We start from the raw sequence: 23,472 nt of genomic DNA on the forward strand, positions 1-23,472 counted from the left end.
TAAATAGTATTATTTTCAGATGCGTCTGCCAACTGAAACGGATTGTTCGATTCACGCCATGAGTTCTTGAGCTTTCATTGTTTGGCCTTGGTTGCTTATACTACCAATATTTAGATTTTGTTAAGATTTTAATTGTTTGGACATTATAATTGGTTGATGCAATATATATTTATGTTAATTATAGAAAACTAATCTTCGAATTTTTGGTTATATTTCTGTAGTTTGGATTTTCTGGTTCGATTTTTGTATTTTGGATTTTAAATTTTGGGATTTTTTAAATATAATTTTGAAATTTCGGTTTTGCATTAAAACTCGTGCCTCTTCCTCTCTCTTATTTTACCAAGTTTGCATTAAAACTTGGGCCTAACCCAAAATGCATATTATTTGGGGATGGAGGGAGCATATTAGTATAAAGATATTTAAATATGTTTTGATGATAAAATTTAGTGTAGCTTGACCACATGATTAGTAGTCAATTCTACCGGGTTGACACCCTCAACCCATTAGATCGAACGGGCTAATCTGGTTAGCACAATTCTTAACGGAATTTGTATTTATTTATATTACACAACAGTTTATATTTTAGCGGAGATTGATATTTCCGTACCATTGAACAATTAGTTAAAATTTGTATATTTCTAATTAAAATTTGTACGGCTAATCATACGCATAATCGACAAAAAAAGAATTAAGGCCATGGGTCCAAACTTGAGACCTTTCGCTTAAGATATTAGTCATTTACCACTAATTCAAGATCTTGTTTCTAACTAAATAAGTGTTGTTATGATTGATTTGTCTATTTAATTTGGACTTTGTTTTATTACTTCCTAGTTAGAGTGGACTCTCTGCAATAGATAGCCCACTCCATCCCCTAGTTGGGCCCAACACTAAAAAACAGGTAGCCCAATAATATTCAAGTGAGTAATTGTACCGCAAGAACGGCTTGACTACGGAAACCCTTCACAAGTACATTTGTGAAACAAGATTAATGACTTCATGTGTTGGACTCGAATTCCAACATTGGATAAAATTACATCTAGACATACCATGTCATCTAATCTGTTGTTGTAAGTGTGTAGTTTATGAAATACGATGAATTGATGACATCAACCCAAAATTTGCATACAACTCTAAATCTAAGGTGAGATTGGACAGACAAATGTAAGAGAATCTCAATCAACACATCGTTGTTCATGGTGGCGTGTATGATGGAACTATCTATGGAGTCGGCCGCATACATACGTAGAATTTGTTTTGCCCTAATTATATAGACAGGGTTAATATATACGTAGTCATATAATTATAGCTTTGGATATCTCGTGAAATCCTGAATATTAGGTAACTAAGGCATCTTTTTATAATCCTCATTTGGTTTTGATTAGATTTTTCTTTACGAAATTATGTATTTAATTTAATCTATATTATTATATTGAAACATAAAATATAAATAGTATTATTTTCAGATTGGTCGCCAACTGAAACGGACTGTTCGATTCACGGCATGAGTTCTTGAGCTTTCATTGTTTGGACTTGGTTGCTTATACTACTAATATTTAGATTTTATTGAGCTTTTAATTGTTTGGACATTATAATTGGTTGATGCAATATAATTTTATGTTAATTATAGAAAACTAATCTTCGATTTTTGGTTATATTTATGTAGTTTTGGTTTTTCTGGTTTGATTTTTGTATTTTGGATTTAAAATTTTGGTTTTAAATATAATTTTGCAATTTCGGTTTTTCGGTTTGAATCGGTTTTAATAGTTCGAATTTTGGTTTTTTAGATAATTCATTTTCATTTTGTTTTTTACAAAATTTCAATTTTTAAGTTCAGTTCGATTTGGGCAAAAGTCGAACTAAAAACCGAATGTTCATCCTTAATTGTTAGATAAAGAAAATTTACAAATCAAACTTTATTTTTTATTTAAATTGTAAAATTGTAATAGTAATAATAATTTTAATATGTTAAAACTACGTTTGTGTTATCCTTGTGTAACCCCCAAAAACAGTAGGCTCTTTTCCTTCATTTCCTCATGAAATTTGTGTTGTCGTTGTTTCCTCATGTATGGACTCAAAAACTATATGCAGAACAAGATAATATAACATTTTAACTGAATCACTTCAAAAGTGGTATATGCTTTAGAAGTGGTGATCATATAATGTCACCTCACAAAAATAATTGTTCGTCAAGAATGCTTTTGAAGTAAGTTTGTATAATAGTTAGGCATAGAAAAGTGAGAGCTATAACCGTCCATGGGCTCCGAAAATTGGTTTTGATGAGTTGGGCCATCCATGTCCTTGCTTTGCTAGTCCAGTGCTCCGCAATCCCCATATTCACATCACTAAAAAAGCAATTATTTGATAATCCATAAATATCAATGCTTTTAAACATTTCAACCACCTCTTTATCGTTCGCCAACATGCTGCACAATATGCCTTTCTCCCGTAGCACCTTCACATCTTCAGCATTGTTGATAAGAGTTTTCATGAAATTAAAGTAAGCTGTCACGCCCATGTTTGTATCCGTCTCAGGCAACATCTCAAATGCAATAGCATTAGAGAAAATACTTCTGTATTGTAGGTAATGTAGAAGATAGGAAGTTGGAGTTCTGCATACATGCAATAGGATATGAACTTGATATCCGTCAAGAAATACGAACTCTTCTTGAAACGAACCCCCTTTGCTTTCAGATCAGTCGCGGACCAATAAGGAGTGTTGTTGTTCATCATTTGCCAATCATTTCATGGATGATTACTTTTCTTGATAAGCCGCAAGAGAATACTAGAACTCTCTTGTCTCATCAAGGATGAAGCTAGTGCGATGCACAACTATGTATGTCATGCCACCAAAACTTCTACAAGCGTCTACAGTTAGTCATCGACTTAGTTTTAAAATTTGGGGCAATTGTCCCTAAACGGCAAAATTCACAATTCGGAAGAATGTAAATTACATCAAATTTTTTAATTAGCATTATCTCAACAATTTTCTACTCTTAAACCGTAATTACATAAAAAAAAATGGTACTAAATGAACAAAGCAAGAAAGCTTCCATCTGCCTCAAATATAGTTTCTGACTCTTTTTCCACATCATTTTCTTTCTTTAATGTAAAAGTCGACTTTTATTAATATTGAATTTGAGATTGAAGAATGATTGTGCAGAAGGGAAGCATTTAACTATTTAATAAAGTTCAGTTCTGGAAAGATCGAAATATCAGGGATCGACATTTTCTTATTCGATTTCGTGTAAGTATTGAAAAAATCATACGTACTCCCTCCGTTCCCTCATAGTTGAGGCGGAACTTTTCGGCACGGAGTTTAAGAAATGAATGTTGAGTGTGTTAAATAAATAGATAAAAAAGTAAGAAAGAGAAAAAGGTAGAGAGAATAAAGTAAAAAGTGAATAAAGTAGAGAGAATAAAGTAAAAGAGAGTAAAGTAAGAAAGAGGAAAAAGTTACTATATATTGAAATGACTCAACTATGTGGGAACTTCCCGAAATGGAAAAATGACTCAACTATGAAGGAACTGAGGGAGTAGTTTTTACTACTTTATTCTCTAACCTACTTTATTCTCATATTTTTCTTTAATTTTATTTTCTCTCTCATTTTAATTTCACTTCACTTAATTCACTAAATATTTATTCTTTAATTTTCATACTCTAAAAATTGTCTCAACACTAATGGGACAGAGGCAATATTAATAATGTACGACATATATTTAATATAAAAATTGATAAATAATAGAAATAGAGCTAAAAAAGTGTTGAATTATTGTTAATGAAAATGAGACTTATAAATAATCTTACCATAAATATATAGAGTTAATTTTAATGGTTAAATCAATATTATAAAAATTTGGCCATATTTTATAGAAAAAATATACTTATTGCAAACAAATTATATGAGTCCAATTAAATAAATTGAGAGGTCCAATAGACCGGCCCAATAGCTTACAAGTTACAAGCAAGTTATGAAAAGCGAAAACCCATACTCGTGCCAATTTATGAATGGCAAGTGGGTCCATCAAGTCTAAACTTGAACATGCATTCAAAATAAATAAATAAAAACTAACTCAACTCTCATACATTTTCATGAACGAAATAAATTATATAATGGATATGTAAGGCAGACATCACTGAAATCAACGAGAATAGTACTTTATTTCATGGATGGAAGTACAAAATTTAGGCCTTTAAAATTTAACTCGGTTATAATTTTCGGGCAATGTAGTGTTCCAATACAATATTTTTCCCCTTTATATTTAATCTCCACAAAATTATAAAATATTTTGCAATATAAGTAAATATAAATCATGTTTAAGATGGGCTGATTGGGTTAGCTGGTTCGGATTGTCAGGTTAATCGCATTAGGCCGATTGAATTGACAAGTATAAACTATTGTGCAATATAAACTTTTATATGTGCATTTCGCTCAAATCTGAGATGTGGCTAAATCAAACCAAATCACATAATTAAGATGGGGACAAACGAACAAATTACTTTGATTAAATCGGAGAAAAAAGAAAAACAGTCCACATTTATTTTCAACATAGTAACTTACATTACAAACAATAACCTAAAAGACATACATAATGCACAAGGTAGAATAATCAAGTACAAGCAATTAACATACATAGAACAGAAGGTGGAATCAAGTGGAATTGTTTAGTTGCGTGGATTGATTGTGTAGTAAGTTTGTAGAAAAGTGAGGCAAAGCAGAAATGTGGCGGCAAGAAGAGCCATAACAGTCCATGGGCTCTGAAAATTGGTATTGAAGAGGTCGGCCATCCATGTCTTGCAGTGCTCATTAATCCTCATCTTCACCTCAAGAAAAAGACCAAAGTTTGAGTGTCCATAGGTATCAATGATTTTAAATATATCAAGCACCTGTTCATCGCTTGCCAACGCGCTGATCAGTATGCCTTTCTCTCGCAGCACCTTTACGTCTTTAGCATTGTTGATTAACGTTTTCATGAAATTAAAGTAAGATGTCACGCCGTAGTCTGTGGCTGTCACAGGCGACATTTCGAATGCAATAAGATTGGAGAAGAACACTTTGCTTTCGTCGCTGACAAAGAAGAAAGGAAGGTGGAGTTGAGCGAACAGGCCGTAGGAGAAGAAGCTGATGTCGGTCAAACAATGTGAACTCTTCCGGAGATGAATACCCTTTGCTATCAGATCTGTCACCGACCGAAAAGGACTGTCAAACACTGGCAACACACTTGCAACATTTGCTATCAGATCAGTCACCGACCGGAAAGGTGGTGTGAGTTTCTTCGACGATTGATTATATTTCTTGATAAGCTGCCAAAAGAGAGTTGAATTTTGTTGGGTCTGAACGAGGCGAAGGGAGGTGCGGCGCAAAGCTTCGAGTAGGTGAAGAGGCTCTTCTTCTTCTGTCCATGGGAGTTGTGTCATATTGTAATCCCCATAAAAAGCGATGCTCAAGTACTGGCACAACAATGAATGGTAGTGTTGGGGGAGGATTAAGGGGAATCTGATTCTCCAGCATATGCATATCACGATGCACGGACAACATAGCAGACATTCCCATGCGTTCATGCATCCAGGATTCAGTTCTTGCCCCACCCATACCTAGTCGATGCATATAGCATATGAGGAACAAAGCATCATTTCATCCAATTCCTCGTCGGTGTAGCCATCTGCTCCGCCATAGAAATGACGGATTTTCATCTATCCGCTCGTAGATGTTGCTTAGAACGGAGCTTTTTCGGTCAGCGCCTCCGCAAACAATATCTCGTAGCTCGTCCTTGAATGGTTCCATCAGCTCCAATTGTTGATCATCCCTCCGGTGGTGGTAAGGGCCGATGGAAACAACTGCTGGCTCATAAATGTGCTTCCTGTCCCGTCGCACTTGCACCGGCACTTTGTGCAGCCTGCGCCGCTGAGATCTAGGGATGCCGATAACCAGAGTTTCCTCTTCTATATCTGCCATGAATTTAAAAGCATGGTGATTTAATTACAAGTGTTAAGAGTACTTTCTCTCTCAAATTTTAAATAAAAGTGTTTCGCTACTTTAATTTTCTCTCAGATTTCACACCAATTTGTAGTCTAAAGATGAGGATTTATAAAACTTAGCAAACACAAAAGAATTAGAGGTTACCATGACATACTAAAAGGCTTTGCTTTTGCTTTTGCTTTTTCTTTTGTTTTTGCTTTTGACACATTTTGTCGATTCTTGGCAGAAAAAAAGAAAATAACACAAATTGATAGAAACATTGTAGAGTTTCTTTAATATATTTTTATTGCTATATGAATTTTAATTAATAAATCAATGCCAGTTCATTGATAGTTGTAGGTTTTTTACGATCAACGTCTTCCTCTGTTGCATACTAAGAGTATGAAATAAAGGGTATATGAATCCAAAAATAAATACTACTGTAATTCTATATATGCAAGAGACCAGTATCAATACTCAAAAGCAGTTAATAAGAAACCTTCTTCGTGCAACTTATATTGATATCTTTCTCTTGGTTGTTGAGAATTGGGATAACGACTCAGAATTGAAAGATTCTTGTTGAGGAAGCTTTGATAGAACTGTAGATGATCGTAAAGATGGATGGATGCTTGTCCAATTCGAATAAATTTAAGTGTATTATTCGTTTGATAAATAGGACAAATTTATTAATGATTTGAAAATTCGAGATACAACTCAAGATAGAATAATTCACAATTTTCTATACAAATGATCAAATTTTGGAAACTAAATTGATGAATAATTTGATTAATAAACAAATGTTCAAATTTCCAACAATTATATTACTCCTCAAATCATAGCAAATTAGGTTCCTCTCTCTGGCCAATCATTATTGACCAATAACATCACTCACCTGTCAGATACTACAAATTTAATATTAATTTTAATTAAGTTGGGGTAAAACTTTTCCTCAAATTATTCTCAATGCTCTCACTAAATATTTATTTCTTAATATTCAAAATCAAAAGAAATGTATCAACACTAATAAAACGAAGTGAATATTAATAGTGTATGACACATATTTTAATATTCCCTCCGTCTTATAAAAATATATCATTTTGTTAGGGGTAGCACGGGTTTTAATGGGTAATTGATAAACTAAGAGAGAATGAAAAAAAATATTTGAAATTGTATAGTGGATGGTGGGACAGATAAATGATAAAGTAAAAAAGTAAGATAATGAAATTGTCATAAATGGATATAAACTATTTCTACGGGATGGACGGAAAAGGAAATATGGTCTAATTCTATAGGACGGGGGGAGTACGAAATTAGTATTCCCTCCGTCCCATAGAAATAGGCTAATTGAGATTGACACGGATTTTAATGCATAATTGGTAAATTAAGATAATGAGAAAATATGGTTGGAATAGTATAGTGGATGGTGAGGGCTATAAATGATAAAGTCATTATAAAAGAGGAGAATTTTTTTTAAAAAAATGGATATGAATTATTTATAGGATGAACGAAAAAAAAAAATTCATTCTATTTTTAATGGGACGGAGGCAGTAAAATAAAACAGTGAATAGAGGTAAAAAAGTGGTTGATTATTTTTAGTGAAAATGAGGCATACCTGATACTACCTAATTGGAGAGGTACAATAGATCGGCCCAATATCTTTTAAAAGCAAGTTATGGAAAGCGAAAGGCCATACTCCAAGCCCATTTGTAAATGGCAAGTAGTTCCATCAATTTAAACCATAATTAATGTTGAAACATGTGTTCAAAATAATAATAATAAAAATAACTCAATTCTCATATATTTTCATGAACGGACTAATATTATAACTCAATTCTCATATAACGTGTTTAATGATAGATAATTTGATTATTGAGAATCAATGTTTTTGGTAATGTTGAAAATTTAAAATAACATATTGTCTTGTTGGTTATTAGTATTTTTGAAATGTTGAAAATTAAATATATTATTTGTATAATTTGAATTGATTACATAACTCATCAATTCATAATTTTTCCTTTAATTATGAATCAATTAACATTCAATTTCAATTAATTGAGAATGAATTTATCAATAGACTATTGGTCAACTCTATTAACAAAAAAAATTATTTTTATCATATTTTCATAGATTTAGATTGTTTAGACCGTTATTTATTTATTGATAGAGTATACTTTTGTCTCAAATTAATCAATTTTTAGTTTTCCAATTTTATCTAAATTTCTTAGATAAAATCTTAATCAATCGCTCAGTTAGATAAATCAAATATAATTCTCAATGGTCAATTGAAGTTTCATTTAATTATTTAAGAAAATTTATAATTTCAATCTTATATATATATTGACTTTAGTATTGTTACTTAGATTTATATAATATAGTGTAAATAACATAAATTTGATTGAATGAAAAAAAAAAAAAAAACAAGAATGAATGATTATTCAAGAATATAGTGAAAAAAAAATGGAACATGGAATAAATAAATAAAAAAAAAAAAAGTAAAAGTGTTTCATATTCTTTGGGACAGTAGAAGGTATATGATAGTACAAGAATATAGCAGAAACTGTTCCACTAATTAATCCTACCCTATAATTATTTACACCTAAATGTATCTTCTAACTGTGGCAAGATAATTAGTAGTAATAATTAAATTTTTTTTCCTTAATATATAGTTAACGATAATTGCATTTAGATAGGGATACCTAAAAGCTAAACTATATAGTTATTCCGTATTCGTCGATGCAGTTCTTTTCAAAATTCTCAATGACGATTTATTCAACCAAATACGTCATTATCCTCTTCATCTTCATCTCCATTTCCTTTGGGTTCGAGATTCGATAATCCCAAGCTTGCCACCCTACGGATAGAGAGGCACTCCTCGATTTCAAGAAAAAAATCACTTCAGATACCTCGGGTTTGCTTAGCAGTTGGATTTCTAACAAAGATTGTTGCGCAACATGGGATGGAATCGAGTGCGACCCTTCAACAGGCCGAGTCGTCAAATTGGATCGTTTCGGGGTTTTAATAGACGACGGTGATGTGCGCGTAGACACCCCAATGTCCGGAACATTGTCCCCGTTTCTTGGGAACCTCTCTTCCCTTCAACTTCTCAATTTGGCCGAGCTACAGAACTTAACGGGCCCCATCCCTTTTGAACTAGGCAAGCTCACTAACTTGCGTGAAATGTACCTAGAATCAAATAGTCTCGAAGGATCAATCCCGAGCTCCTTTGAGGACTTGAGTCTACTACAAATGCTAAGTCTTAGCCAAAACCATCTCATGGGCCCCATCCCCCGTAATCTTTTCAAGAAAATGACATCATTAATATACCTCTATTTCGACAACAACAATTTGAGCGGAAGCATCCCACCGTCCATCGGAAACATGAAATCCGTCCACTACATCTATCTACTCAACAACAACCTCTCCGGCACGATCCCGAACTCCATCAGCAAACTACCACGAGCTAACATCCTGAATTTCGAAAACAACAATCTCAGCGGCAACATCCCCACAAGCATCGGCAACATGATGAATCTCGTCAAGATATACTTCTCCAACAACAGCTTCACCGGCAAAATCCCACCCCAACTCGCCAAATTGCGCGGCCTCCAATATATAGACCTTTCTGGAAACTCCCTCACAGGGAGGATTCCGGAGGGAATCTTGAATCTTGAGAGTCTCGGCCAGTTTAATGTTTCGTGGAATCGGTTGAGTGGGAAGATTCCGCCGCATAAATTCGGTTTTCCGGCTTCGGATTTTGCTGGGAATCCTGGTTTATGTGGAGCGCCACTTGCTCCGTGTAACAACTAATTATGTGTTTTTTCGTAAAGAGAATAATATAATTAATTATCATCTTATTGCACCAGTCACATTACTATTTTATTTATCAATCTCACATATCTTAATTAAAAAAATTAAAATTAACTAGAATAAATATGATATGTAAATAATTTTACTTTCACGAGTTTAGACAAATATCAAATTTAATACTATTTCATTTAAACACAAGTAATAACTAATTAAACAATAAAAATATTTTTAATATTAGTATAAATATTTTCTTAATTATTTGATAGAAACATAATTATAAAATTATTATTATATTTATTAAGATTATGAACAATTTAAAAATCAAAACAAACAAGAAATTTAAAATTTAATGAAACATGTTACTTTCTCAAACAGATTCATAGCAACCAAACATGATCTTTGACTATTTTACAATGCTTCTTCCTCCGTCCACCAATACAAGAAAAATGAAAAGTTTATTAGGATAATAATATTATTCCTAGTTGTTAAATTCCTAGGTTTTTTTTGTTCTTTCTCAACGTGTCTCGTTTCTCATCTCTCTTTCTACAAGGTTTTAAAGACATTAGAGTGTGAATTCTGCTATTTGGTAATTTAATGTAGAAGTTGTATTGTTATGTTTATTGATGTTGCTCGATTGTGAGGTACAAATGATTAGGTTAACTTTTGCGAAATATATTTGGATAATCATTTTCTAGAACTCCTATGAGTAAAAATTATGGAATAGAAAATGCGATTGAAGATGTTGGAATTGTGGTAATGATTGGGATGAGCATTTTTTTTAATGTTGGAAATTAACTATAGTATTTACATTTGAATTGAATCAATTACTTTAATTATAAAAAAAAACGCCAATTCCTTAAATATGAACCAATTAACATTCAACTAATGGAGTATATTTGAATTGATTACATTACTCAACAAATTCCTGTAATTATGAATCAATTAACTTTCAATTAATTGAGAATCAATATCAGTCAAGTACTCTATTAATAAAAAAAATTGATTTTATGTTTTCTTAGATGTTATTTATTACTCAAGTGGAGTATATTATTTTTTATCTCAAATTAATCAAGTATTTAGTTTTTCAATTAATATCTAAATTTTTTTGATTAAAGCCTAATCCATCTATTAGGACTCAGATAAATAAAATATACTCAATAGTCAATTGGAGTTTCATTTAATTAATTAAGAAAAATTAAAATTTCAATCTTGTATGGACTATGTATAGTATATTGTACTTCACAGTCACAACTTATTTTATAAATTAAATAACAAATTTAAATGAATCTAACAAAAGAACAAGAATGAATGATAATGAAAAGGATAAAAAACAAAACTAAATAAAACAACAAATTTTAGAAATTTCCGCTAAGTAGTGTATCGTGTAAATAAAATACAAGAATAAACAGAAATTGCTCCATTAAATAACCCTAAAATATTAACCCGCCTATATCTTCTAACCAAAGCAAAAAAATAAGTAACACTCCTTCCGTACCACAAAGTTTAGTAGTACTCGCTCCATCCCATTTAAGATGGACACCTTTATTTTTTATTTGTCTCAATCAAGATGACCACTTTCCAATTTTGGAAATAACCCCCTCTATCATCTCTCCTCATTAAAATATTCAACTATCTTTTTCCTCTCTATTTTATTCCACCTAACAACACTTCTTAAAATCCCGTGCCACTCAAGAATGTGGATATCTTGAGTGGGACGGAGGGAGTGCTACTTTTTTCATTTCGTACGCCCCATAAAATTTGTCACATTTCACTTTTCATCATTTTTAATAGGACCCATATTCCACTACCTCAATAACATTCACATTTATTATAAAATTAATATATAAAAGTAGGACATTCAACAATCTTTTTCCAACTTACTTTCCATCACATTTCTTAATTATATTATTCAATTTATATGTTACAGTGTTAATAAAATAAGTTTAAATGAATCAAACAAAAAACAATTACTCCCTCCGTCCCACCGGAAATGATCCACTTTCCTTATTTATTTATCCAAACCAAGATGACTCATTATCAATAATACCTTTAAACTCGCACTGACCCCAAAGTTCATACTCTTTAGGGACGGAGGGAGCATATTGTTCACATGATAGTACAAGAATATAGCCGAAATTGCTCCAGTAATTAATCCCACACTATGAATAGTTACACATGTTAGGTTTGGTATACTGAAAAGCATGTTTCGAGCAAGTTTCGCTCGAATAGAATCTTGCTTGTATACGTAAAACTCTACAATCCACTTTGAACCCGATTCAGTATTATTCGAGCAGTTCCGCACGAATAGAATCACTATTATTATTACATTGTGTTTGCTTGTGCATTTATAAGATGTTTTATAAACATTTAAATGTATAAGAAGCAAACAAAGTCTAAGTCTTTTGCTTAGTAGACCGGTTGTGGGCGTCGTCTACTTTAAGGTAACACGGTCAGATCTATGCAATGCTTTGCAAAAGAAAAAGAAGAATTTCACAACCTAGATAGACTTTGGCTACCTATCGTGAAAGGTTGCAATGTCAGTCCGCATATTTCTAAGCCTTACTGAAATAAGATGACATTGGTGTGGTATAGCACTGAACGGATCTAACAGCAAGACGTGTCTTTATGCTATTTACTGAAAGACTAGGTCTTGATAAAATACTATTTCTTAATCTACATATGTTAGCATTGAGCATACGGTATTGATTATGCACTACTTTGACTTATCAAATGGTGCGGGTTTTTCGCAACCCAATAATCCTGATATATTGGGTAGTGGTGATTAATATCTAGCGGTGCTAGGATTGCTATTATGTTGAAACGTGCGCGAGGTGAGTCTCGTTTGATAATGTCCTCAAGAGGAGCTCGAACAAGGTTTTATTATTCGGAAAACTTGCCAGTTGGAGTTTTATTACTCTATGAATAATAAATAAATGTTTCTTGCTAAGTCCACTCTTGGAATTAATAAGACATTAATTAATTAAGTCCATAGCAGACATTAATTAATTAATGGACATTTATATCTTAAGCGCGGGAAATAAATAATAAAAGTGGAAACCCGGATTACTTGTAATTTCGGATTTGGATGGGGAGAGTTCAATATTACTTCTGTAGTGGCTGCTCGTAGTATTCCAATTATAACTTATATTAAATCGTGGGTTCAATTTAATTAGTAAAAAGTAAATTGGATGAGCCCATATCCAAAACCTTCCATAGATCCCTGTCTGGGCCCAAAAGGAACTTAATATAAATAGGAGAATAAAGGAGACAGAATTATCACAATTTTATTTCTTGTAATTTTTGAAATTTGCGAAAATCTCCAGCTGAGGAGAATTTCGAATTGCACTCTTTTTCCCAAAAGGATTTCTTCTGTCTTCTTTATTCGAATCCTAGTATTTTGATAAGATCAGCCCACCCTGATATTGAGATACAGTTCGAGAACTAGAGAGAAGATCCGTGGTCTAGTATTGAAGATCATCACGTGGAGAAGGCGCGAGCAATCGACGATTCTTTGGAGAATCAAATCGGTAACTCTAAACCGTAGAAATCATGTTTAGGATTTATATTTTCTAAGCATGAATTATTTGCGTTCTAGCATGCAATTATCTGTTTAACATGTGAATTGATTAATCGCATAATCGGTCAAATAGATCCACGTCTGATTTATTTGTTTTGTACAAGTTTTCAGCTGTGCAAGGGGCACCAAAACCCCATCAATTGGTATCAGAGCCAATTTTTGGCTGGATTAATTTCATATTATGTGAATTGCTTGAATGCATATAATTTTTTACGTATGAGTTGGTTTTATGAAGTACGTATATCATTAGCTATACGAATCAATTGATTCTTTGACTAATGAATTGGTGTATTTGTTAATGATTGCGTGTAATTATTCCTTCGAATTATCACATGTTTTATTGCGTGGATTGTGTTGCCGTCAACATTCAACAATTCGTATGTGATAATGGAATCGCGAGCTGGGCAGTTTATGCCAGTTCAGCTGCGGAATTCCGGGCAGCAGCAGCTGCGACGCCGGGCAGGCGATCAGCGAGCAAAAAGAGCAGCGGCGCTGTTGGACGGGCAGCAGCGGTGGTCCGGCTCGGGGGCGATGACGCAGCAGTCGTGACGAGAACGACGCAGCGGCAGCAGCGACGTTGTCACACTTGCAGCAGCGGCAGGTGCGTCCACACGAGCAGACGGACAGCAACGTGGAGGCTAGGTGTCTTCGTGCAGCAGTGCCGGCGAGGCACGGGCTGCCGGAATTCGCGATGGCGGCGGCTGTTCTTGATGGCTGTTCATGGTCGAGAATTCGGCTGGGCATGTTGCGGTGAGAACGTCGCTGATGCAGCGACTACACCGAGGCAGAGCCAGCAGCCGTGGCAAGGACGACGCAGCAGTGCCGGAGACGGAGCAGCAGCGACAGCAGCTCCGGAGGAGCGACGTCGACGCAGCAGCGTCGGAGACGTCAGGCTCGGCGAGATCGCGAGACGAGTGGGAGCCCAGCAGCGGCTGCGGTTCAGTGGGAGTACGACGATGCAAGATTAGGGTTTCCCTATGCGTGGTGTCGTTTTGTCTCGTCTCACGACTTGGCTTTCCAAATTTTGATTAGGATTTCCAAATCCTTGGATTCAATTTCGGATTAATTCAAGATTAATTAGGAAATAAGATTTGAATATATCTTTTGTGGATTTTATATATTATACTCCCTCTGTCCCATTAAAAATGAAACTCCTTTTTTGGCTGTCCCATTAAAAATGAAACGTTTCCTAAAATGGAAACAACTTTATCTCTACTTTTTCATCTCTCTTACTTTCCTCTCTCTTCTTTAACTCACAAAACAACACTACATAAAATCCCGTGCCGATTCCCAAATGTTGCATTTTAAGTGGGACGGAGGGAGTATAAGATTTAATTTTGTATCAAATCATGGATTAATTATAGATTTTATCCTTATTTTATGGATTTGTAGGGATTTAATTCCTAGACGAAAATCCTAGTTAAATTTGGATACTGACAATCTAATATTTATCTATATCCTATGGATTAATGTGGATTTATCCCTAGACGAATCCTAGTTGGATTTAGATAATTATAATATTATTTTATTCTTATCCTATGAGTTTATATGAATTTATTCATAGATAAATTCTAGATGGATTTGGATAGTGATAATATAATATTTTATTCTTATCTTATAGATTTATATGGATTTGTTCCTAGATAAATCTTAGATAGATTTGAATAATTCTAATATAATATTATCTTATTCTATGGATTTATATGGATTTATTCCAAGATAAATCCTAGATGAATTAGGATAAATATTTACATTAATTTATTTTATCCTAGGGATTTGAATAGATTTAATTCTATTAAGACAAATCCTAGATGGATTAAAATAAGAATTAATACAAGTTATCCTTATCTTTTGGATTTATATCCTAGATAGATTAGGATAAAGATGATATATAAGAAATCCTTATTTAATTGGGTTTTGATAAATTTATTTATCTAAGAAATCCTAAGTAATATTTGATATATTCTAGATGTCTATTCTAAATAGAATTAAGATTTGTATAAATCTTGGTTGATTGGATTTTATTTATGTTAAGGATTATGATGGAAATGTTTCTATCTAGTAATATCCTAATACGTTTTAAATAATGATAATCCTAGATCAACGTTATCTTGAATTGTAGGATTTGATTTATCGAAATAAAATCTTGAATAATCCTAAATGGATTTAGATAGCTAACTCTATCTTCATAAATCCTGAATAAATTTGGATAATTATTATCCAATATAAAACTTAATTATTTAATTGATTCTCCCTTGACTAGATTAAATAATTGTCGTTAATTATCATGTGTGCTTAAATGTCATGCATTAAATGGACTTATTTGTTTATTTGGTGTTTATCTATTTTAAGTGGATTATCTGTTTTATCTGCTTATGTGATAATTATGCAAAAACCATACAAAATATCTAAGTGATGATTACAACGAGTGCTTTGTATACGGTCTCCATCGGTTGGTCTGCCAAATTGTGAAGCTGATTTTCTAATATTATCGCCACCTACAGAGTAGGGACAATAATCCTACGAAAATAGCAAGTTCATAAGGGCGGACTTCTCACATAATAAATAGAATGAACTAGAAAGTGGTTCCCAATATTATTGCCACCTGCAGAGTGGGGACAATAATCCTAAGGAACTACGAGTTTCAGGGTTCAATCAAAATTTATGAGATAGCTTGGTTTTGTTGTCAGCACATTAACATTGTTATGGGAGTGTGTTGTAGAAATAAAATTCTGTAATGCTAAATCTGATGGTCGTGCTTAGGCAACATTAGGCGTATCAACCTCCAGAGGAGGAAGCAATTGATGCGTCGGTGTTGTGACCAGTAAAATTGTCAAAATTTTAATGCGTATTAACCTCCAGAGGAGGATACAATTTATTAATTTTGCAGTTGTAAGATACATAATTGTTTTGTGGTTATTTGTGATTATGTATTGAGCATGGGTATGTGATAATAAGTTTCTTTGTCAAATCTTCATTATGTCATTTAATATTTGTCTGCGATCCTTAAAGAAAGAAAACTCGAATGCCTAAATTAAGTAGACTGGAAATGAAAATGGATAAGATTCTCATCGCTGAAAGCTTGGAGTTTATACTCAATGATTCATGTCCTCCATTTCCTCGACATAATTCCACGAAGAATGTTCAAGAATGCATTATACTTATACATGTACTTGACAAGCTCCTTGAGGAATAAGGTCAAGCTATTTTCCTTTAAGTAGCTCGACAAGTCTTGGTTAATAACGATGAAAGATGGATATCAATAGAATCTGTCAAGATGATTTGATTGGAATATCCTAGAGTGACAGAATGTTTTGAGGATCTTTTGATCACTCAAATAGTTTCTGACACAAGTCATCGCCTAGAGTAACAAGAAATGACTATAAGAAGGTTTAACTGAAAAGTAGAAAATCTTCAGAATAATAGTCGTTGTGTTACTATTAGAGGAAAGTAACATGATAGATGACGAATTCATAAAGGCTGCATTTTTCTTAAGTCCTAGTTCATTTGAACAAAAGACTAGATATGGAAATGGGAGAGCCTGGATTGTCATCGAAGTTTGTTTAAAGCGAGAAAAGATGCTTTGTTAGTTGGATTGACCTATTTTTTAGAAGGACAATGACTTACATGACAATGCAACTTCTAAGTAAGAGATCTTGATCCAGTTAGGTTTTTGTTGCAGTGGGAGCTATTAATGCTCAACTATTGTTTTATAGTTGATGCTTAAGGCATCATAGTATTAAAATAATATAAGTGCGACAAGGTTGAGTATTCAACAACACATCAACTTCTTAATCATTGAATGATAAAGTATTTATGGCTCTTAGCCTTAAGGCCAAGAAAATACTTAGAAATTGTTCGAACTGATCTAGACTATCAAGATTTTAATATTTCGTTAAATAGCTTGAGAGTTGAGAAAGTCTATTTGATGCACTATGAGTTAGAATCATTTGATTTTTCAAGAGATTCAGAATACTTATAGAAGTGCAACATAGAAAGACTAGCAAGTCTTAATGGTTTACACCATAAGGAGACAAGCAAAGGGTTATGATCAGTAGCGGGAGTCTAATCTCCATTGACGAATCCAAGCATTCATCTAATGAATGGGATAGTTATGTAAGAAGGAATCGAAGTCTTTCTAAGACAAGTTTGATTATGTGATGAGTTGTACTCATTAAAATCTTATCATTGATGGGATAAACATTAAAGAAACTACCAACATCAGTACCTTCTACAAAACACGAGTTGTGGACTAGAGCGTCTCTAGTCAAGCACATCTCAAGGTGTAATGTTGTTCCAACACGTGTTGGAAAAGTGTCCAAGAAATTGGAGTTGAGTACTGTGGCATGTTTTAAGGTTTGTCCCAAATGATGTATGGTTATAAGTTCTGTAATCTTCAAAGATATAATTCTTGTATGAAGATCAAGAGATGAACTACAAGCCTAACAGCGTGATAACTCTCAAAATAAAGAGAGAGATATCAGATTTTCCACATTACCAAGAAGTCATACCATTAGAAACTTTTGCACTAATAAAATCAACTTCAGTACCTAAGATTGTAAGAATCATATCGTAGTGGGAGCGTTCCACTGGAACACAACAAGTTCATGGGTCTAAGAGTGTCGTAAGACTCAGTCTTAGATCAACTTGAACATAATCCCTTTAACTACAACGTAGTATTGGTTCATTTGGATATTCATCCTTGAAAAGGTGATAGATTTCAAACTACAATCTAAGATAGACAACATGTTTTACAAGACTTGCAAAACTACCTATAGGCTGTGTCAGTCAGTGAGAGCTAGTATATTTGCAAGTGTAAATATGGATCTCAAAAGGCTAGACAATGACAATGGGTTATGCCCAAAGAGAATTATCTTCTCGCTATCGTTGTGCCATGATTTATTTGATCCTATTGTCTATTAGAACTTACATAAATTAGAATGTATGTATTATGATTGTCAAGAAAGCCTTCCATAAATAGAAGTCTTGAGGAAATCATCTACTAGAACATTCTAATGGATATGTAATTAAGGGCAAGAAACGCATGATTGGAAGCTTATATTGACCTTCGTGGTCTTTGGCAAGCATCTAAATCAGAGTATATGTGTTTTATCAAAATTGTCAAATATTTGTAATTTGACTTGTGTCCTTAACAGTGCTGTAAGCACAAGGAAGTTGAAAGTGCATTACGTATGGTATTATTGGTACTCTACGATGATGAAATCTACAAAAGTTGCAAACAACTAAGATTGGCATCTAGCGTAGGAAACTGGTTGTCTACCCAGTTTAAGATAAATGATTTAAGAGAAACTAATTATATTCTTAGCATCTAAGTCCTTTTTAAGATGCTAGAAAGAATGTTGAGATGCTAGTGTTGGAGATAGATGTCTCATATATGCTATAATGTGTACTAAGTTTGATATTAGTTCTGCTTATGCATTGCAAGTATATATCATATTAACCATGGCAATGGATTTTGATTGAGGTAATGAATATACCCTAGTGCTTGAGAAAGACTAGTAACTATATTCTAGTTTACCAGTCATTGATGTAAATGTCCTTGGGGTTACACTGTCTTAGTTTTATGACTAATCAGTGATCGAGTAAGTCATCCTCTGAATATGTGTTTACCTTAGGAATATCTTCCTAATAGCTTTAATCGTAAGTTTGAGTATGCCTATGAGTATTATTTTTTTACTACTCTAGTGAAGGCTAACTCAAGGGACACACGAGTTTATTAAGCTAAGCAATCACATATGGGGATGAAATTAATTAAAGATCAAGTACGCAGCAAAGACATTATGGTGAAAAAGATATAATCAGAGAACAACCAAGCAGATTATTCTTTCACCTTGTGAAATGAATGGTAGTTCGATATATCTAGCATCAATACCTGCTTTGTGTATAAGTGGGAGAGTTTTTGGCAGTGGGTATACTCAAAAGCATGTTTTGAGTATAAGTGGGAGATTGTTAGGTTTGGTATACTGAAAAGCATGTTTCGAGCAAGTTTCGCTCGAATAGAATCTTGCTTGTATACGTAAAACTCTACAATCCACTTTGAACCCGATTCAGTATTATTCGAGCAGTTCCGCACGAATAGAATCACTATTATTATTACATTGTGTTTGCTTGTGCATTTATAAGATGTTTTATAAACATTTAAATATATAAGAAGCAAACAAAGTCTAAGTCTTTTGCTTAGTAGACCGGTTGTGGGCGTCGTCCACTTTAAGGTAACACGGTCAGATCTATGCAATGCTTTGCAAAAGAAAAAGAAGAATTTCACAACCTAGATAGACTTTGGCTACCTATCGTGAAAGGTTGCAATGTCAGTCCGCATATTTCTAAGCCTTACTGAAATAAGATGACATTGGTGTGGTATAGCACTGAACGGATCTAACAGCAAGACGTGTCTTTATGCTATTTACTGAAAGACTAGGTCTTGATAAAATACTATTTCTTAATCTACATATGTTAGCATTGAGCATACGGTATTGATTATGCACTACTTTGACTTATCAAATGGTGCGGGTTTTTTGCAACCCAATAATCCTGATATATTGGGTAGTGGTGATTAATATCTAGCGGTGCTAGGATTGCTATTATGTTGAAACGTGCGCGAGGTGAGTCTCGTTTGATAATGTCCTCAAGAGGAGCTCGAACAAGGTTTTATTATTCGGAAAACTTGCCAGTTGGAGTTTTATTACTCTATGAATAATAAATAAATGTTTCTTGCTAAGTCCACTCTTGGAATTAATAAGACATTAATTAATTAAGTCTATAGCAGACATTAATTAATTAATGGACATTTATATCTTAAGCGCGGGAAATAAATAATAAAAGTGGAAACCCGGATTACTTGTAATTTCGGATTTGGATGGTGAGAGTTCAATATTACTTCTGTAGTGGCTGCTCGTAATATTCCAATTATAACTTATATTAAATAGTGGGTTCAATTTAATTAGTAAAAAGTAAATTGGATGAGCCCATATCCAAAACGTTCCATAGATCCCTGTCTGGGCCCAAAAGGAACTTAATATAAATAGGAGAATAAAGGAGACAGAATTATCACAATTTTATTTCTTGTAATTTTTGAAATTTTCGAAAATCTCCAGCTGAGGAGAATTTCGAATTCCACTCCTTTTCCCAAAAGGATTTCTTCTGTCTTCTTTATTCGAGTCCTAGTATTTTGATAAGATCAGCCCACCCTGATATCGAGATACAGTTCGGGAACTAGAGAGAAGATCCGTGGTCTAGTATTGAAGATCATCACGTGGAGAAGGCGCGAGCAATCGACGATTATTTGGAGAATCAAATCGGTAACTCTAAACCGTAGAAGTCATGTTTAGGATTTATATTTTCTAAGTATGAATTATTTGCGTTCTAGCATGCAATTATCTGTTTAACATGTGAATTGATTAATCACATAATCGGTCAAATAGATCCACGTCTGATTTATTTGTTTTGTACAAGTCTTCCGCTGTGCAAGGGGCACCAAAACCCCATCAACACCTGTATGTATCTTCCAACTAACGCAAGATAATTAGTAGTAATAATTAAATTTTTCCTTAATATATAGTTAACGATAATTGCATTTAGATAGATCCCAAAAGGCCAAACTATAGTTATCTGTCGAAACAGTTCTTTTCAAAATTCTCAATGTCGAATTGTTCAACCAAATACCTCATTGTCCTCCTCATCTTCACCTCCATTTTCTCCGGGTTCGAGATTCGACAATCCCAAGCTTGCCACCCTACGGATAGAGAGGCACTCCTCGATTTCAAGAAAAGAATTAATTCAGATACCTGGGGTGTTCTTAGCAGTTGGATTCCTAGTCTTTAAAAATGGTAATCGAGAGAGGTATAACAAGACTGAGAAGACATATTGGAAGTAGAGCGAAATAGTGTTGTGTATTTCTTGTGTATTTGAGATACTCATCTCCCTAGTATTTATAGGGAGATTTATGCCTCGTTGAGTGCACCAATTAATGAATATTGGAACTACACCACAACTAGGAACTCTACACTATTAAGTATGCTCTAGAGACTCCACTGTAATGAATGTTGGGCGGCCATTTATGATCCGCTCTTTCCAACACTCTCCCTCAAGTTGAGTAACGGTATCTCCGATGCTCAACATGCCCAGAAAATCTTTGAAAACTTTAGGACTCAACGCCTTTGTCAGTCTGCAAGTTGTTCCTCAGATCGAACAAATGGAAATTCGATGATGCCGCCTTCGAGTTTTTCTTTGATGAAGTGACGATCAACTTCAACATGTTTTTTTCTGACATGCTGTACAGGATTCTCTGAAATGTTGATTGCTGCTTTGTTGTCACAAAAAAGTTGACTTCTCCTTGTCGGTGGAAAGCCAATTTCTGTTAACAATCTTCTAAGCCAAAGTATCTCCATTAGACCACTTATGATCCCTCTAAATTCAGCCTCTGCACTTGATAAGACAACAACTTTCTGCTTCTTGCTTCTCCAAGTAACTAAATTACCCCCAACAAAGGTAAAATATCCTCCAGTTGATTTTCTATCAACTGGATTACTTGCCCAATCGGCATCGGTGTACCCATCAATTTCTAAATCTTCTTTTTTCTCTAAGAATACCTCATAACTGGATGTTCCTTTTAAATATCTTACAATTCTCATGACAGTATCCATGTGGTCTTCTTGAGGCTAATGCATGAATTGGCTAACAACTCCGACTGCATATGTGATGCCTGGCCTAGTATGAGAAAGACCTACTAACCGTTGGTATCTTTCACGGTCTGTAGGTTTAGCTCCATCCACAATCTTCAATCTATGGTTGGGTATCATTGGAGTTTCTGCAGGCTTGCAGTCAAGCATGCCTGTCTCGGCGAGCTTGTCAAGTATATACTTCTTCTGCCTTAAAAAGATTCCGTGCTTGGATCTCAAAACTTCAATCCCTAGGAAGTACTTCAAAGCTCCTAAGTCCTTCATTTCAAATTCCTTGAAAAGATTCTCCTTCAGATTCTGGATTTCTTCAACATCATCTCCTGTTATGATCATGTCATCAACATAGATAATCAAACATGTCATTTTTCCATCCCTTTTTTTCAGAAAAAGTGTATGATCTGAATGGCTCTGTTTGAAGCCATGTTTGAACATTGCCTGACAGAATCTTCCAAACCATACTCTGGGTGATTGCTTTAACCCATAAAGGGTCTTTCTCAATCTGCACACCTGTCATTTCCCAAATTCTCCGTGAAAACCTGGTGGGACTTCTATGTAGACTTCCTTGTTCTTCTCAAGTTCACCATTTTGAAAGGCGTTTGTAACATCAAACTGGTAAAGTGGCCATTCCTTACAGGCAGCTACAGAAAGAAGAGCTCTTACTGTATTTAGTTTGGCCACAGGGGATAAAGTTTATTCGTAGTCTACTCCATACACCTGAGTATATCCCTTAACAACCAATCTTGCTTTGTATCTCTCGATTGAACCATCTGCTCGTCTTTTTATGGTGAAGATCCAACGACATCCTATTGGTTTCTTTCCCGAAGGTAGAGTACACTTCTCCCACATTTCATTTTTTATCAGGGCATCAATCTCCTTCTTCATGGCATCCCTCCAGTGCTTGTGTTTCATTGCCTCCTCGAACGACTGCGGAATCTCTTCTTCTTCATAAAGTGCCGCTTCGAATGCCCTAGCCATTTCGGTAAGGTGTCCTTGGGTAAGATTTGCAATAGAGTATCTAGATTTCCGTCCTTTCCAGTCTGGCAAATATCGTCGAGGAGGAATGCCCCTCGTACTCCTGTGAGGTAATCTGCCATGCCCTTTCTCTTGTTCTGTAGATGGCTCTTCTGTATCATGTCATGTCTCTTCTTCTGTAGGTAGCTCTTCTGTATCACTTATATTTTCCCTGTCACTGTTAGCAGTAGCAGTTTCAGGTAGGATACCAATATTGGGATCAGAAGTTGTTACCTCAGGAATCAAAGACTGGTCAGATAGCTCGACAGTGTTCTGAGGCGACATGTTCTGTTCATGGGGATTCGGCTTTCTGGTGGTATTACTCCCTTCCGTTGTTGGACCGACTTCTGTGACAGGATTTGGCTCTGTGAGAGGATTTGGCTCTGGTAGGCTAGGTTGGTTGTTTTCCCTTTGAATATCC

General features: G+C 34.3%; 1 pseudogene; it reads right to left on the reverse strand.

The window, feature by feature from the left end:
- Positions 1 to 4,482: 4,482 nt before the first annotated feature.
- Positions 4,483 to 6,052, reverse strand: LOC125216677 (UPF0481 protein At3g47200-like; annotated as a pseudogene).
- Between the last annotated feature and the right edge of the window lie 17,420 nt (positions 6,053 to 23,472).

This window comes from Salvia hispanica, chromosome 3 (genome assembly GCF_029641045.1).
Source record: "Salvia hispanica isolate PSC_SH4W2 chromosome 3, Shi_PSC_v1, whole genome shotgun sequence".
In the NCBI taxonomy this organism is placed as follows: Eukaryota; Viridiplantae; Streptophyta; class Magnoliopsida; order Lamiales; family Lamiaceae; genus Salvia; species Salvia hispanica.